Below are 15,838 nucleotides of genomic sequence, written 5' to 3' on the forward strand. Positions count from 1 at the left end.
ACTTGGAGTGAACTTGCTATTGAAAAGAGGTGAATAGCCTACAGCAGCAACAGGATCTTGACACTGAAGTTTAAACCTCTCATGCAATCCTCTAAGCACTTAGCCCAATAAACTGTTACATTTGTCAATTAGACAGAAATAGCTCATTCAATCTGGCATTGTATAAAAAAGTAAAGAGAATAAAAAGAAGAAGCAAACAATATAATAAAGGATTTATATATTTGTTACTGCTTAGTTATGGTAATCCAAGCTGGCATAAAACACAAGTTATGATATTAAAACCCCTGATGTTCTCAGATGCAGACAATTTCAGAGTAATTTTATCCATCTTTTTATAAAAAATGAGTGGTACCCCTTATTTTAAGTTAGTAAAACTGAATGATCAACTCTATTTAGATGTCATGTTTAATTTTTTCTCTAAGGTATGATATGAAAATGATTCTAAAACTTGTCTACTATTAGCAATGAATGTAATTACAGTACTGTTCATAAATTTGTCATGTATTAAGTGTTTAATATTTGCAAAGCAGTATAGTAAGTACATTAAGCAGTGTGCTAAATACAGTATGCAGTATATCTAGGTAAATACTAACAAAACCAAGTAAGATAGGTAATATTATCACCATTTTGTGGAGTACAAAACAGGCTTAAAGAGGTATTAAAATTATTTAAAGATGCAGAGATTGTCAGTAAGTAGCAGAGACTATTTCAACCTAACAACAGAGTAAAAAAAAAAACAATCCATCATACTAATATCACAGACACTGAAAGTAAACCAACCAGAATCTTGCCTAAACCTTTTCTGACACAGTTGGGCATATGTTGTATTAAAAAACAAATACATTATAGAATTGTGTTCACTTCCCTAGAGGTAACTGAGTAGTAGAAAAAGTGAATCATTTCTCAATATTTTGAATATTAAATTATAAAAAAATAATGCATATACACAGTAGAGTCAAATATTTCAGCTTTTAACTTCTGTAAATTTATCTACAGGATCATTGCTGAGACATAGAGTGAGACATAGGGTAATTTATATATGGATATACACGAGAAAGGAAGAGCATAGGAAGAGTAATAAATGAAGGCAAAATAAAAACTTTTATTTTTCCTCTTCTTAAATATTCTAACAGATAGCAGTTTGTTTAAAATAATAGTAATAATGTATTGATGATTACATCTCTATAGTTACAAATAAATAAAATAAACAATAGCGATGATACAAGGGATGAGAGGGAGGAATAGCCATAATTTGTTATTATATGGTACTTGCACTAGCTTGTGGAATGGCATAGTATTACCTGAAAGTCAACCTGAGTTGGTCATAAAGTATATTGCAAACTCTAGGGCAACCTCTTCTAAAAAAGTGGAAAAATTAAGATAAATCATATGCTAAAAATGGAGAGAAAATGGAATCATACAAAATGCTCAGTCACAAAGATTGTATATTAAATGGAAGATAGAATATGAAATAAAATGGAAATGTCAGAAACAAAAAGTTTCATTAGTAAAGGCAAGTATTGAGTTTTAATAATAGACTAACAGGAGAAGAAAAGATGTGTGAACTCAAAAACAATTCAGTGAAAAATATTTGTTCTGAATCATAGTGAAAAAAATGATAACATATAACATAATACTCTAACAGATACATGGGAACCAGTGAAAAGGCATAACATGTGCATTATTGGAGTACTAGAAGTTGAGAAGAGTGTGAATTTGGCAGCAAAACACTTGAAGTCATCCAGGACAAGATTTTCTAAAGATAATGAAGGGTATAGGGAATTCCCTAGAGGTTCAGTTGTTAGGACTCCACCCTTTCTCTGCCGAGGGCCTGGTTTGATCCCTGGTCGGGGAACTGAGATCCCACAAGCCATGCAGTGTGGCCAAAAAAAATAAAAACAAAAATAAAGATAATGAAGGGCATAAATCCAGAGATGCAAGTTCTGTGAACCCCAAGCAGGATAAACACAGATAAACACAAATTTTGCCACGTACATAGCAAAATTCCTAAGAACCAAAGAAAAACACTAATTTTTAAAAATAATTTTGTTAAACTCCTTCCTCTTCTCATGCTCAGATTTTTAATGAAATAGCATTGAACATAAAAACCAGTTTGGAAAGTCACAATAACTTTACAATTTTGGGTCTTCCAATCCACTTATATAATAGATCCTACTATTCATGCAGATCTTTAATTTCTCTTCAATGCATTTATTTATTTATTTTTTTTTTGTGGTATGCGGGCTTCTCACTGTTGTGGCCTTTCCCGTTGCGGAGCACAGGCTCCGGACGCGCAGGCTCAGCGGCCATGGCTCACGGGCCCAGCCGCTCCGCGGCATATGGGATCTTCCCGGACTGTGTCCCCTGCATCGGCAGGCACTCTCAACCACTGTGCCACCAGGGAAGCCCAATGCATTTTTTGTAAATTGAGTAAGATATACTACAAATAATATGATGCATACATAATTCACATATTAAATATAAAGACAGTTTGGTGGTAAAAGGCTGGAAAAGGCTATACTCTGCAAACATGAGCCAAAGAAAACTCTGATGAATATATCATAGAGTAACCAGACTTTAATTTATGAAGTCCTACTAGAGATGAGGATATATATTCTAAAATGATAAAAATGTCAATTAGACAGGAAAATATTTCAGTTCTCAATTCATGTGCAACTAATAATATAGTTTTAAACTACAAAAGCAGATCGTATGACATTAGTGAAAATGGCAGAGTAGATAAATCCGAAGATCTGACCCTCCATAAAATCACTGAAGAATGAAGCAAAATCTGTCAGAATGAAATTTGTAATAACTCAAGAAAATGGTCAAAAGTTTACATCAATCCAATAAAAGCAGAGCCAAGAAAAACAAAACAAAACAAAAAAGTAATAGGCTTGTTCCTGGTCCCATTAATGTTAGGAATAAGCCAGTTCTTCTTTCCTGAAGGCAGGCTGTATCACCAGCATCAAGGTAACAAGCAATAGGCTCAGTCACAGATGAAGAGCAAACTCCAGTCTCAGAGCTCTAAGTTCCTGGGAGAGAAAGTTTGATTGACTCAGCTCAAGTTGGGGAGGCAAGGAGGGCTCCAACCCTGGTCCAATCAGTTGAGTACTTGAGAAGTGGTCCTCCTCATGGAAATCAGACTCTTAGGGTAGGAGATATTCCTGTGGTGGATGTCCCTGTGGACATCCCAGAGAAATTTGTCTGGGTAGATTCCCCACCAAGAATCCTAAAGTATTCACGGGTAAAATAAATGCAAATTTTATTTTATTTAAATAGTACAAATTGATGTAAAATATGGAAACTCAGTATATTCTAGTGAGAAAATGAATTGTATCATGCACTGTTAATTTTTTCACAGCTGATTTTAATGGGAGCAATTAACATGAAGAGGGAATTTCTGTTATAGAGAAATTAGTTTTATTAAAATGATATTCAATCCCCATCCTTATATATTTTAAAAAGGACATCCGTGTGATAAGTCTGATACATTTCCCTTATTAGAAAATTAAGGTAAAATGTTTATAAGGCATTTCTTTGACTTATTCTTCCAGATCTCCAACTTTTTTTTTTTTAGGTAGAAACCTAATAAGGTATATTACAAAGTTTCATTAGAAGACATTTGCCAAACCTTCTAACTATAGCAGAATAAATACAGTTCATAATTGAGAACTCTAACAGTCCTATTTGAAAAAATGCAAAGGACTGGGAACTAGTATTTGCTTTGGATACAAGAAAACAGTGTAAAATAACATTGTTCCAGCAAGATTATCTCTATGTGACAGTATCAAATATGAAAGGAACTAGAAAGTATTCTTTCAACCTTTTCTGAAAGAAAATCTCATCAAAAGAAGAAAGACAGGTAAACATTGTTACTGTTTCCATGTATATTTCTTAACCTTATATAACCTAATGTTATTGTTTACACTTAAACTGAAAGGCCCATCTATACAAACCAAGTCTGAAGTTTAACTTCCTCTGCACTTTAAGCAGACAAAACTGCTGGTTTCATTTGGCTCCCATAGATAATATGCAACCATCCAAGAGTCACCAGCAATTTTAGGACTTCATAAATATTTTTCATAAATTTATACAGCAAAAAACTCTGAAAAAGTACCTCCTGTAGAGCTTAATTATGGAATATTATCAAACAGTTAACATAAACATGTCTAAATAAAAATTCCTTTTATTTTAAAGATCTAACAAAACCTATCTTTATAGACACAGAAACATGTAAATGGCAACTGAAGTTTGGAATTTTTGCATAAATACAAGTCATATATTTCACGTTACTAATATTTCCCAAAATCAAGAAAGTAACTCAAAATCAATCATCACAATTAGCAGCACTGGCTCAACAATGAGTAGAAAAATTAACTATTCCTTGAATTTATGATTGCTTTTTGTTCTATTTGAGTGTTTCCTTTTCAATTAAGTTTTAAAAAAATCGCCTTAGTGATTTTACTGAACACAATTTATGCAATGTGGATTAACACCCTATTAGCAGCACTTGAAATAGGAAACCACAGATATTAAACTGTGACTAATATTGAAATATATCTTGTAAGAAAATATACTTGCATGGCTATTAAAGATGTTGATGAGATATTGAACAATTGTAAACATCTTAAAAGTGTATGAACAGCACATCTTTCAACAACTAACATATATTTTTAAATGACGCAAAAGGCCAATATGCAATACCACAAATGCACCCCTGAATATGTCTGCAACCTTCTAGGTTTATTAACATTTGAACCAATTACTCCCACTTTTAGTCCATTAGCTTTGGATTCCAGGCCTGAGGCCTGCAGGAGATATTCATTCATCTAACAACATAAAGGAAATCTTTTTCCCCTAGATCCTTCCTACTCCCTCCCACTCCTCTCAACTCCTTTCCCCAAAGGGAGTATTCTTTCCATTAAAGCTAAGTGATTCCTAACTTCCCTGACTGTGGCTATATTTCCATAAGTGACTGAGGGTAATAGCAAAATGATGTAAAGGAAGCCAGCCTATCACAGTAAACTCCTAGTTATCCAATCTATAGTAATCAGTTTCTACCACTTATCTATTCAAACAAAATAAAAGGAACAAATCAATCCACAACAATACAGTTGCCTTTCTCTGACTATCTTCTATTTTGTTAGCCTTTACAGATGGGAAAACATTGACCCAAGATTGTATACTGAAATGGAGTGGGGTGAAGCACTATTATTTATCATATTTTATATGGTAACCAGTGATCCTCATTCATTAATCTATCCCATAACTGTTTACAGGAATAACATGAGATTAGCACAGAAGAAATTTCAGCTCTAACTAATCTTCATATGTAGAGATTAGTGTTCTCGTGAGTGCAATGAAGTTTGCTACTTAAGTTTGGGCAGAAAAATGCTAAATACGATTTTTTTTCTGGTCATGCTTCAAAAATTATATGTTTTATGCTTGTTAGGTGAGAAAAATATTTTCTTGACATTTTGGAGACAGAGTATGTTATCTCATTTTAAACAGTCTCTTTATAAAATAAAAGATATTTTACCAACAATGAACTAAATATTTTCTTTTGATAGCTTATTTTGGATTATTAATTAATTTTAATAATAGGAGTCTTCTTATAGTGCCAACTACATAAAGTCATTTAAAATTTTATTGTTACAGAAAGTCAGTTGATTGAATGTTTTGATTACTCAATATATGCCTAGTTACAGTGCTTGTCATTGGAAATACAAAGATAAATATAATGTAACACTTGAGTATGAGGAGCTTAGCATTGAGAGAACAGCATCATCTGTGCCTCACACAAAGCCAGTGCACAGTCTAGGTAATGCTGCTTTCTTATGAGCTCACGTAGATTCTGTGTGTTTTCTTCAGAGCATCTGACAACTATAAATTTGTTAACATGATTATCTAATTACTACCAGTTTTGAACCATACATTCCATGAGTACAAGACTTCACTCTTGTTCTCTATTGTTCCCAGAAGTGTACAAAATAATGGATATTTAAAAATACCCATGAAATATTTATTGAATGAATTAATGATATAGGGTACATACAAAAACTGTAAGAATACATATGAGGGCACAAATGTCTAATTAACTTCACCTCTAGTTTGTAGGTGACATAAGTGTTATAATGAGCCAGAGAGCTAAAAAATTCAGTATAGATCTATTTCTTTGTTGTTGTTATGATTATTAAAGTCTAAAAAGCAAAATAAAATGAAGTTTGTAATTAACCTAAATATCCAATGTAGAGTGATGATTAACATTAAAAACATTAGAAACTATATTTTCAAACTCATGTTTTATTTGTAGGAAGTTTATTCCATTATTTCAGAAATGATATAAAAGAAAACAATTTTCTTTAGTTTTTTAATATTGATTATTCCAGTGAAGGTTAACAAGCAATGAGATATATCATATGAATTCATCTTCCCGATAACTGAAAATCATTTCATTAAAACAAATAGCAAAAGTGATGATGACTTATTTCTAAATATATATTAATTCTTAGTAATTCAATATTTTTATAAATGTTCTGGGGAGGTACTGTGAATAAGAATTATCACTGTTATGAACACTTCAGAGCTTTTTGTCTTCTAACCTATATGGCTTTAGCTGGTCATGTCTTCCAAATATTCTTTTCAAGACAAATATCTTAGATAATTGAAACAAGAAACATAGAAAAATAGATTATAACTAAATAGATAAAGATAGTGATTTTTAGGTGTATTCATAGCTATAATCATGTCATTAAGTAAGAGGATTTTTTTTGGTCTGATACAACTTGATTGTTTTGTAGTCATGCTCATGACTATTTTGATACATAATTTTTCAAAAGCAATTATGCTATGCTTGATGCATATGTAAACTGAGACATTAAATTGGGAATAAATTTAAAATATGTATGATATTAAAATATGAAATAAAAGAATTTTCAAGATCAATAAATAAATGACACCTAAATGAAATATGGGCAAACTAGATGCATAGGCAATTCACAAAAGAAAATAAACAATAAAAATAAAGTAATAAAAATGTTTGATTTTAATATTAGAAAAGCAAAGAAATAATTTTGTCTCCAGATTGTCAAAGATTAAAATGAAGTGTATTATTTAGTGTCATTTACGGCTCATTCTAATATAGAAGTATCTGAACACACTGTAGAATTTTATATAAAAAATAAAACCCCTAGATTATTCAGTTTTGCAATTCTATTTCTTGGATGAAATCAACATATACTGTCAATATATAGTGCACTCATCTCTGAGAAATTTGTGAGGAGAAATAATTAGAACAAACATCAGTGTTATTAATTGTATGGCATATTTATTGTCACATTAGAATAAAACAATCTAATGTTACTAATTATATAAAGTTTTTAAGATCCATATAATTTAATGTTACCAAGTACTAAAAATAATAATATTAGATAATATTAAATGGAAACATGCCAATGCAATGTTATATAGGAGTATATTCAGTGCTATGCAGGTATTCTGAATAAAATGTTCCTACATAGGCGTATGAAAATTATTCATTTGGAAACTCCAACTGAGGTTATGACAGCTGGTTGAATGATAAATCATTTAAATTTTTCTTATAGTTTTTCTTTGCTTTCTAAATATTTTATAATGAACACATATCACTTTCATAATAAGGAAAATATAGTATTTTAAAATAAACAATTAATGCAGTTTGGGAAGCAGATCTCTAGACTTATTTCATTCATATATTATCATGGTTCATGTATAAGTTAGCTATTTGATGTCTTACAGAGTTAGGTGATACAGAACAAATTTAGTAAGTTTTAATAGGGGAAATGTCTCACGGAGAAGTAGAGTACCAAAAGGGAAATAAATGTCACCTACTTTCTATTTTGCCTACAGCTTGAACTATCATCATATCAGAGCCTATTATTCGTCTTGAATTAATATTTCCAAGTTGAACTCAAAATGAGCAGGGATTTAATTTTAAAAAACACAGAATGTACTATTCCTTTACTTTGAGTGCATTTAAAGCTCTCCAAACAATTACTTTTAGTTAAACAAATATTATGAACTTACCTAAATTTATTATGATTTCTATGAGGTGTAAAATATTCTAAATATTTTAGGGGGACAATTCTCAAGAAAAGTTTCAAAGGTCTGGAAGTAAGTTCACTATTAACTTTATGAACTAGAAATAAATAATTTTATATTTTTAGCAGGCCTAGAAGAGAACACGTTTGAAAGAGCTTGGGAATTAACCTGCATTTCACTTGGAGGTTAAATCATATCTTTTCTTGTGGCAGTGGAGTTGATAACAAGGTCACAGTCAACAAGGCAATATGGTAAGATAACATTTTAAAAGAGGAAAATTGAAGAAAATCCCAGGAGATGACTGACATGTGAAAAGTAAAGTCATGAGAATTATGAGAACAATGCAATTATGGCACATATTTAGACACTATTACATGAGTAAAAAAGGAGGATTTTTATAGAGTTTCAAATTATATTCAATATTTTTTTGTACTTAGAAACACCACTGAAATATACATTTTTAAAAAAAGAATCAATATTATTCATTTTCTCTAAAAAGTTGGGCTGCTTTGTTTGCCGGGAAATCTTTCATGTATGAATAGGAGCTCAATAAACGATGACTGCCTCTGAAATCCCTTTCCCCAACAAACCTCTTCACCCCCACCCTTCTCCCCTATCCCTCTCACACTCACAGATACATTCCACACTTGTTTATACACAAATTCATTTTATATTGTTGTGGTTTTAAATAATGTACTCTTTCATGCTTAGATGTATGACATATTATCATTCTGATTATTATTATAATAATATCCTACACATTTTGCTTCTTTATTTTTTAATCACTCTCAACTAATGAAAGTTATATGTGGGCATGGACCTTTTTTGTTTTACTGAACATAGTAGGAACTCATTAAAAAATTGTTGAAAATATCATAAAAGTGTAAATACATCACAAAAAACGAGAATCAACTTTCCATATTCCAGTTCATTAAGAGTTCACAGGTGTGGTTGTTATTTCATTTAACAAAATGAACATTGTGCAGATTATATTTAAGTATAACAAAATCTTTATAAATATTTATTCCAAGATTAATTTATGTATAACTGTAGCAAGAATGTGTTACTGTCTTGAATAGATTTCACAGCAGAATATCATGTCACAGCAGATTGCAAATCATAGTAAAATAAAACTATAAGCATCTCTACCATCAAACATGTCAGTCATTGGCAGAAAGTAAAAGAAGAATACAAATTCTTTGTCTTCTGCTTACCCATTCAGTAGCATATGTTACTAATGTTGTTAATGACCAGTAAGACAGGAACTTGAAACAAAAAGCTGAGAAATGAAAAAAGTAAAAAGACAAAATGGGTAAATTTGTCAGCCTGCTGGGAAATCATCAAGTAGAAATCTGAGCTGACAGATTCACCCTTCAGAAGATATAGTCCTCCTTGAGGACTACCAATCATGAAAATAAAAATGTATTCGCTGCTGATGAGAGAAATGGAAGTCATGAACTAAACCTTGAATAGAAACTAAACCTTGAATAGAAAAATCAGACATTTTGAAACTTTGCAAAAAATTTATGGGCAAGTGATATAAGAGGCAAAATAAAGATGTTGGGTGAAAGAAAAAATATTTTAAATTTTACCTTCATGAGAGAGATGGGGGAAGGTAGGGACAGAGAGAATAGATTAGGCAATAAAATTTTCCCAATTGAAAAGGATGGTATAAAACCCACATTTTTACTTTCATTGAAATTCAATATTAATGAAATCCATACTCTACCATGAAAAGAAACTGAAAGGGGAGATTATACATAATCTGGAATAAATAATGATGAATCAATATACTGTTCTTAGTATTCCCAACATTTTCTTTATTTAACTGAGAAAAGCAACTTGAGAAATTCTTTTCCGTATGGATAGTAAGAGACAGTTAATTAGGATGGTTGAGCACTGTTCATCATTTGTCAAGCCTGTACCAAGCAGATAAAAGGAAAATTATATTTCAAATTTTTAATCCACCAAGTCTTATCTATTAATTAGAATATTATATTTTATTTATAATAGGTAACTTCAGAAACAACATTTTAAGGGATATTAAAATAGGAAGGATAATGTAATGGAATATCTTTATTCCTCTCACTTTGTATGTGTATGTTTGACTATCTTATTCATGTGTCAGTTACTTCCTGTAGTTACTAAGATCAATTACAATTAAATATATGTGAATACAAGTAATAATACACATTTTTCTTTCTTTATATATTCATTGGAAAAAGAAAATTAAACGTTCAAGAGTATGGACAATTTAGATTCATATTCATTGTTGTTAATAAAGAAAATATCAGATTTGCAACAAAAAGAAACAATTAAGGCTTATTTAATCAAGAAGTTCTTTAGAGAAAATGCACTTCAATTTACACATTCAGAGTCAGTGAAATAAAATCAGCATATTAAAATATTGTTTTTTGGCAAAGTAAATATTATGTATATTTCTCACGAACATTTTAAAGATTCTTGTTATAGTGAATCTTCTTTATAATCTTTAAAAACCATAAATGATATAATTTTGAATGGATTTGTATAGTACATTGTGTTACTGTAATAAATATTTTTCTCCACTTCCTCCATGGCTGTGAGGATGAGAAAATATATGTATAAAATTTTTGTTTTCATTTTACTCCTTCTTATTATTTAAATGGATCCTAAAAAAATCCACCAATTTAAAATTAACTGTTTAGTATTTTCAAATATATCACATAGTTGTGCAACCATCACACAACTCCAATTTTAAAATATTTTAATTGGTAACCTCCCAAAAATTCTGTACCCATTAGCAATCACTTTCTATTATTCCCTCCTTCCACCCTAGATAATCACTATTTTACTTCCTTTACATAAAGATTTTCCTATTCTGGTATACAGTATATTTGGAATCATACAATGTGTGTTCTATTGGGCTGGATTCTTTTATTTAACATAATGTTATCAAGGTTCATTCATGTTGTAGCAACTATCAGTACTTTGTCACTTTTTATCACATAATAATATTCCATTGTGTGAATATACTACATTTTCTTTATTATTCATCAGTTGATGGACATTTTTGTAGGGTTACCACTGGTTGGCTATTATGAATAATGCTGTTATGAACATTCTTACACAAGTTTTTGTGTGGATATATATTTTCATTTCTATTGGATAAATACCTAGGAGTCAAACTGCTGTGTCACCTTGTAACTCTATGTTCGACTTTTTGAGGAACTGCCAAACTGTTTTCCAATGCAGGTATGCCATTTTACATTTCCAAATAAATGTAGTAGGATTCCAATCTCCTCACTTGTTATTGTCTCTCTTTTTGATGATAGCTATCTTAGTAGGTAAGAAGTTATATCTCATTGTTATTTTGATTGCATTTCTCAAATGTCTAAAAATATTGAGTATCTTTTCATGTGCTTGTCTGACATTTTTATACCTTCTTTGGAAATATGTACATTCGAATCCTCTGATCACTTTCAATTTAGCTATTTCTCCTTTTATTATTGAGTTGCAAGAATTCTTTACATATTCTAGATACAAATCTCTTATCAGATATGTAATTTGCAAATATTTCCTCCAATAATCTTATAAGTTGTTTCAATGTCTTCGTATTTATCCTTTGAAACACAACTTTTTAATTTTGATGGAACACAATTTATTGGGTTTTGGATGTCATATCTATAAAAACATTGCCTCAGCCAAGGTCATGAGATTTACATCTAAGTTTTCTTCTAAGAGTTTTATATTTTCATTTAGACCAATAGTCAATTCTGAGTTAATTTTTATGTATGGTGTGAGGAATAGATGCCACAGCATTATTTTGCATGTGGATATCTACTTGTCCAGGCACCATTTATTAAATCAGGCATCATTTCTCCACTAAATTGTCTTAGAATCCTTGTTGAAAATCAAATGACACTGAATGTAAGGATTAGAATGAAATGGAATAGGTAATACATTCTATTGAATCATCCAGAAAGAATTCTGAAGTTCAAGTTTTCTGCTCTTTAGCATACAGAACATCAGTTCCCTTAAGAATTTGCAAAACCTGGTAAAAATATATTCCCACCAGGATATGAACTTGAAGATTTGGTATTTGTGTATTTTAGAATTTCTTGCTCAAATCAAGTTGGAAGTTAACCAACCTACTGGTATTCAGCATTAGACCTTTCTGAAAAATATTAATCACACTAATTTATTTCTCAGCTCTAGTCACTAAAGAGCTTCTTGGAATTCCCAAAGTGGTTATTCCTATTTGTAGAGAAAATATGCTTCAAAAGCTATTTAAATCACTGTCCTATCAAGTCCTTCTGACAAATTTTGCTACACTGAGGATAACTGGAAATAACTTATCAATTCAAAGTTTAGAAATAGTAAGGGATACAGTGCTGTAACTTCTATTCCTATCTCTGTCTCCCTTTTAATATAGTTGAAAGTTTTAACAGGATTAGTAACACAGGGCTTAGTTGGCAGTGGCAAAATAAAATTTGTTAGGCAAAATGATTGTCATTCATGATAGTCATAAAGTGGAAAATTATGCTTGCTAATTTTCATGTGAGGCAGAGTGACACAAAAAAAGGCATTTCCTTAAAGATATAGTTTTCTTATTAATGAGTTGTCACTGTTATTTCACAATTAATGCTGACCTTCTTTTAGTAGAAGGTACCACTCAAAAGCTAAAATTTAGGAAACAACACCTTTGAATATATGAACAATTACTTCCAAATGTTAAGTGGGCTAATTTATGAGGTACCATCCTGCTTTTCCCTCTTTTACATTTCACATGAATTTCTCTTAGTTTGCATGGTTTGAATATTTGTGAATATGTTTCCCCTATATTATAAAAATGGAGCAATAACATGTGATTCATAACTGAATAAACCCAACTAACCCACTTAGGGATGATTGGAGCACAGTTAGCAACAGTGTTCTGTATTGGTATGCTTGTATAACCAATTTCATCTGGGTAGAACTGTCTGATTACTTTAAAATATGAAGCACTGTAAAAATTACCGTGTACTGGTTTAAACAGACAATAAAATATTCATCACTTTATGTAAAACACCAAGCTATTTTTTCTTATTGTTTTCTATGTAGTATTTTGAGTAGCAAAGTCAGCTAAAGGTCAAAGTAAAGACCATATAATTTATAGAACAGAGAAAAAAACTGGATCTAATTATCCTAGTGTGGCAATGCTAAACCCATAAAATGAAAATTTACTTTGGAGTTTATTTTGCTTCTGAAAGCTAGGGATTTGCAAATTAAGATAGAATCTATCTTCTAAAGGCTGTTTTCTTTTCTTAATTATAATTTAGTATCAATAATTATACTTTATTTTCCTTTTTAGCAAGTGAATCACTTTGCCTACCATTTCAGCAGCCAGTCTTTCAAAGAGCTGCTTAAAGATCGCCCACATTTGTCAGCCCACCAGTTTCACTATCATTAACCCTGTCTGACTACGCCAAGCTGCTACTTTTCTTCAGTTTGTATAAGTACAGTTTAAACTAGTGGCATCACTTCTCTCACTGCAGATACCTATGTAGCAAGTGGGAGGATCCAATCTGTCATATATTGTCAAGTAGTTTAAAGTGTGTATTTAGGAAGGACTTGTGAATTTATCGTGATCACCAGCAAAATGGTTCAAATTCAGATGAAGGCAGTTTATCACTCTCAGAAACACTTTGTCCATTTCTCTCTGCAACCCTCCACCTTGCCTCCTCCCTCTCCCTTCTCTCCCTTATTTCTTTCTTTCCTTTTTTCATTCTTTCCTTCATTTCTCTTTCTTCCTCCTTTCTTCATCTTATTCCCTCTTTCTTTTTTATATACAGATTTGTTTTAATCCAAAATTAGAGACGATACTAGTTTTCCACGTGTGGTAGAGACATAAGGTTTCATTATATATAAGCTTTTTTTAAAAGAGTCACTTTAAAGAAAAATGTTAACTAAATAATAGTCACAGACATTATGTGGAGCTAGCACAGAGGGTGAGGCTGAGACCCAGAGATGAGAATTACTCCCTCTTTCTTTCATTTCATTTCTCCTCCAAATATAAAGGAATGATGTAAGAGACTAAAGGAGAATATTTCATCATAATGTATTCACACTACCATATTAATTGTGTAGGGGTGGATTTTTGCTTACCAAATACAAAGCGTGTAAAGAATTTTTATGTTTCACATTCTTTCTAATATCATACCTTAAATTGAACAAACTTAAGCTTTAAAAAATCCTTAGATTAGGAGGAAAGTGATTCTTTTTTCTGAGCTTTCATTTGCATGTCAAATTTTCATGAAGACAATGAAAGAGGAGGAGATTGTGTCTCAGATGATTGAAACCTCACAGGAGAGAATGTTGATTATTTCATTACTGACTCCAAAACAAACAGCAACAAAAGCCTACCACATTAATAAGTATTTCTTAAATGAATAAACAGAAGTGCATGAATAAGCTTCTCAAAACTTCTGTCTCTCAATCATCTGAAAACCAGATCAATGTTTGCCTTTACTACATAACCCAGCAGCTCTGAGGAACTTGAATGATATAATGTCATACATATTTTGATATGTCCAATGTAATTGAAATAATAAAATTGTATTTTAGAAGGATGCATCCTCATTTTTACATCACTTATTGGAAATTTCTGGAAAATCAAACCTGAAAATTAAATAACCATATGGATACATAAAAAATATACTATATAATACACATGACATGTTTTCAAAACATGGTGGCTATTGAGTACTTGGAATGTTATTTGTGCAACTGAAGAGCTGACTTTTAAATTTTGATTGCTTTTAATTAATTTTAATCTAAATAGCTACATGTGGCTAGCAACTATCTTATGATAAAGTGTCGTTCTAGAACATCGCATGTCAGATAGCATGGGAGAATATAGAAATCAAAAACAATCTCTCTAGACAGTAGAGCCTTCTCCATGTGTTAACGGGAGTTCCTTTCAAGACTTCATTTAGTACTTTCCTTTGTGCTTTCTCAGTCAGCAAAATTTCCACCTTGAAAATATATATATTTGAGTTCATAGAAAATTTTTAGGTGCTCATCAGCATGTTTAGCAAGTGCCACATTCATACTGTAATTGTGGAAATAGCAAGGATTGTTTTTTAAAAATCTCAAATCAATATCTCAGAAGAAATAAAGACATTCTGGAATTATAAATGGAAATATAAATAACCTACTAACTCCAATGACCTTAAGGACTTCACTGTTCAAATACAGAAACTATCATCACAAATGATAATGACATGAAAACATGGTTACATTATAGTGAAAGCACTACACTTATGTTGGTAAGAAATTATAAATACATCTAAAAAGGTTAAATATAAAAATGTTTGCATGTAAATAAGGTCAGTTTTAAAAAATTCACGTATATATATTCATCTCCTTTAGATGCCAGTTACTTATTGTGACTCTCCATTCATTCAATTTGTGCATTAATCTTTTTGATAAATATTTGGAGTTGACCTACTGCTTGCCAGTGCCTGTGCTAGATTCTGGGATATGAGAGAGTTACTCTCTCTACAGTAATGCACCTCAGAAATTAATGGAGATTCTTAAAAGTAGATGAATATTATAATTAAGTACTTAAGTGCTGTCATAGAAATATGCAAAGATTATTCTGAAGGAACAGAAGAAGGGCATCTGTCACAGACTGAAGAGTCAAAAGATTTACCAGTGAATAGTCACTTGAGGACAGAGAGTATTTTTATTCATTGTCATATCCCTAGTGCTGTGCGATTATTTACATAAGCCC

Source organism: Delphinapterus leucas, chromosome 8 (genome assembly GCF_059928025.1).
Source record: "Delphinapterus leucas isolate spDelLeu-1000000601 "Yukka" chromosome 8, BTC_Dleu_Yukka2, whole genome shotgun sequence".
NCBI classification, from domain to species: domain Eukaryota; kingdom Metazoa; phylum Chordata; class Mammalia; order Artiodactyla; family Monodontidae; genus Delphinapterus; species Delphinapterus leucas.